This window comes from Poecilia mexicana, unplaced genomic scaffold (genome assembly GCF_051168715.1).
Source record: "Poecilia mexicana isolate PSO_F unplaced genomic scaffold, ASM5116871v1 scaffold_13, whole genome shotgun sequence".
NCBI lineage: Eukaryota > Metazoa > Chordata > Actinopteri > Cyprinodontiformes > Poeciliidae > Poecilia > Poecilia mexicana.
This window is the reverse complement of record NW_028263382.1, coordinates 33594466-33598550: the sequence shown is the minus strand read 5'-3', so window position 1 is coordinate 33598550 and position 4085 is coordinate 33594466. Positions and strand designations below refer to the sequence as shown.

Sequence of the window (4085 nt, the reverse complement as noted above, 5' to 3'; positions counted from 1 at the left end):
CCTCTTTTACACTTTTCTATAACACGGGGTGTATCCACACAAGTCAACACGGGTGTTGACTTGTGTTTAGAAGTTACATCAACAGTACAAACCAGGGCCAATTACCTTCCTGAGGGAGGGACGTTTGTTACACTTTTCAAGTGCACATAGATTAAAAGTTAAAATAATACATTTTAAGATCAGATCACAGCTAGCCTGATAAAAAACAGCCCAGTACTGCTGTACAGCCTGTAGACAACCGTTCCCCACTGCAAAGATAGAAATGCCGAGTCGAATGAGGAAGTGTGGCCAACACGGACTGAATGGTTTTGTTTACTTCCTCTGCTGCCATTCCTAAAACTACAGGCAGACTACAGTTCTAAAACGACACAGAAAATTGACATAATTTACAACTTCTTCTGTTTGCTGATGGAATCCAAGCGAATGGGAGAAAGCACAGAAAGAGTTGTGAAGTGAGATGAGAATCAAGTGGAACAGCACATGAAAGCAATGGCCAGGCTAGATCACAGGTGCATCAAGTAGAAAAACACAAGCAGTGATACTGTTATAAACCAACATCAGCTTGTGACAACAGCGCCAACCTGCTAGAGTTATTTAGCTAAACTGTAATAGAATAGGTCATCATTAGGCACTGCAAATTCATAAACATTTCTTTACTTACATTGGATTAGCTTCAGTAGGGGAGGTAAAAATTTTCCTTTTTTCCTTATTTGATTTACAGGTGAGTTGTCCACCAAAATGAAGATCATGCTGTTTATATTTTATTTAAAGTTTTATTCTCAATTAGGATCATGAGACAAAGGCGTCTGGAAGGTCCATACATTAGCATTTAATTTATTCTATGTTTTTATTGATTTATTATGATTATTTATAGACTTAAGTACATCATTGAAAACACCACCATTAGAATATATGAATATAAAGGAACATGGTAAATATTACAAAGCCAGTTCTACAAATGCTGGGTAGGAGATTTTATCAACATGTTAATCGAAAGTTGTTTGCACCATGACTGGCTTGATGTTATTAGATTTCCTGAGCAGTTTTTAATAAAAGCCTGTGATAAGATAAAACAATCACTTACTCTTCTGTTCTGACTCATATTGGTGTCAGTATTGTCTAGATATTTAGACGTGTGTGTGTCTCTTTAAGTTGAGGTGGTATGTTGATGAGTGTTCACAACCTTTTTAATGTAGCTGTGACAGCTTTCTCCTGTGAAGCCTCTCACTGAGTGTTTGGACATGTAGATGGTTGGACCCACCGAGTAATGAGCCATGCCACCACTTGTGAATAAGTGTTCTCAGTCTAAACATTCTGCTTCATACAGCTACAGCCCCCTACACAAACACACGCACACGCATGCACATCCACACACACACACACATGCACACACACACTTAATTGTGCATCCATTTGTTTTTCTTGTAGAGACTTTTTTTCTTCTGTTCTGAGCAGGTGACTGCTTATGTGAAGGAACTGTACATTTATAAATAGTTGTGCATTAGCACATACTTATTAGCATTTAGATTTATCAAACAATACAACGTAGAACTTGACCTTGGTTTCGCTGGCAACACCTGTGGTAGTCCTTCATAATTTAGCTGTTTGTGACTTCCCCTTTGTTGCAAAGCCTTTGCAACTAAGGGGAACTAACTAATGTTTTCACAAACCGCAGCTGATGTCTTTTCAGTCTGTAGACGTAAGTCATGTTCTACAGACTCACATATACAGTGGGGGATAATGACTCCAGTGATATACGAAACATTTTTCTGGCTCCTGTTGATCTCTCTGGTTATTTTCATGATGTTCTCTGTCTGAAATTAACCTAGATGTTGTAATATTTTGTTCACTTTTAGCCTCTTTGGCTGCCAAAATAACAAACTGTCACTCCTACTGATTAGGAGTAGAGGTTGAGCTTGGTAAAATGTTTTTCTTAGAGATGCACCAATCCCATATTAATACCTGCACAGCAAATTCAAAAGTGTTAGATTTCCAGTGTAAGTGTTGTATGTTAAAAATACAGTGTTAATTCAACAACATAAGTGTTAGTGAGTGTTAGTTTCCCTAAAGAGTTCCAAAGAGTTAAATAAAAGCAATCCTGTCCAGTGTTGATTTCTAAATTAACACCAACAGTAATCAGGTGCTGGTGTTGATAAAGAAATCAATTCAGTAATCAACATAAATCAAACATCAGACAGTTCCTCACACAATTGTAACATATTTGTGACATCACTTCACAAGACAGAACATGCTTTCAGGATTCAATTTTTTTTTTAACACATCTGACAAGGAATATAGAAGTAGAGCCCTCCCAGTAGGTTATATAGTAGGGTGCCCCATTGTTGCTAAAAATCTTACCAAACTGTAAAATATTGAATAAAATGTTGTGCTACATGACTGGCTTTATTTTCACTCTTATATTTAACTTTATGACACACAAAACTACAAATGCATCGTCCTTATTGTCTCTAGGTGCATTCTGGGTAAAGCTTGTCACCAACCATCATCAGTCAGTTGGCAACAAATGGCAAACAAGAGCATTTCTACAGACTACGTTAACATGTTTTGAATTTGTGTTGTTTCATCATTAGTGACCAGTAGCCTGATGTTTCTGTTCTTCTCTTGGTTTGTTGTACTTCATGTCAGATGGATTTCAGAATGACAAAGGCGTTCTCTCTGGTGATGAAACTTGTTAGTTCTGCTCTTGCGGGCATGTCTATGTTGCAAAGTTAAATTATCATGAGCTTTATTATTTGGGCCCGGTCATTAGCCCTGCCCCCCGGCCGATGCCATCTTGTTCCTCTACTGCGTCACATGTTTGCCTGAGGAGCGGAGGCAGCAGTATGGTGTCTTGCCTGGAGCTTATAACAAGGTAAGTTCCATGTTAAAATGATCATGTTTTTGATTATTTTTTAATGGAGGCATTAATTTTCCGTTTACGGAAGAGTATCGATTCATATATATAGTTTGCTTAACGTACATTTATTTGTTTGGATATCAGGGCATATACAACTATTTATCTTAAAACTGTCAGGAAAATCTGGAGGCCATTTGAGTTAACATTATTTAGCTGCGTAGGTCGTTTTCTTCAAGATTTTGGCTGTAGCCTGCAAATTGGGGGAGTGGCTGTGCTGGACCATTGGCTTGATCTATGCCACAGATGTCAAACTCCAGTCCTGGAGGGCCACTGTGCTGCAACATTTAGATGTGCCGCTGCTGCACCACACCTGAATAGAATAATTAGGTGATTAGCAGGACTCTGGAGAACATATCTACACAATGAGGAGGCAATTAAGCCATTTGACTCTGGTGTCAAATTTTTCTTTGTTAATGTGTCATGTTGCTGACTGAAGCCTGTTGTGATGACTTCAACACATTTCTTCAGACAGGTTGGCATGACTTTTAATGCTGTCCAAAAATTTTTCTATAAGCTGACTAATTTCTTTAGTAATTATTTCTGACTTTTTTATGCTTTATCTTATAAACCGGGTGGGCAGAGTAATTTGAATGAATATGATGGTGACACACACAGACGAGTCTGATTAGTTTTGCTCACACTTCTTTTTAAAATATTTATTTATTATCCTAATGTTTCTGCTATCTCTTGATTTTCCTTCCAGGCTGGAAGTCTACCTCCTTCATGTTGGCGAAAGCACCAAAGACACTTCACCACAGTGATTACAAGCCCATCCATGGCCACTTCCAATAAACTTTCAAAGCACACATCACCTTCAGACCAAAGTACCATGAATGAATGACCTTTGTTGTATATTGCTGTCAGTGCTGTATGATTTTTTTAAATAAAAGTAGATTAGATACTGCAACTGGTGCTGGTGTTTTTGTAGGCTCAAGTGGCATCTAATGTCTTTTAAAATTAATTTGAGGATTATTGATGGCCAGTAGTTTCTGGGGAAAAAAAGTTTTTAATTGCTCTAGTGGCTTTTATTTGGTAGTAAATTGACAAAAAAAAGTGGGGAATGAGAGAAGGGGAAGACTTCTCTCATTGCTTTATGGGAAAACCCACGACAGCCGCATTGAAAACTAGAGCCTCCATATGTGGGTTGTGCTTAACCCCTGCACCACCA

General features: G+C 38.1%; 1 long non-coding RNA gene across 1 annotated transcript; it reads left to right on the top strand.

Moving 5' to 3' along the window:
- The first annotated feature begins 2782 nt into the window (after nt 1-2782).
- On the top strand, nt 2783-3824 carry LOC148155917 (uncharacterized). Its single transcript, XR_015765001.1, has 2 exons — nt 2783-2872; nt 3621-3824. It is a non-coding gene; the product is annotated as an uncharacterized LOC148155917 (long non-coding RNA).
- Nucleotides 3825-4085: the final 261 nt, after the last annotated feature.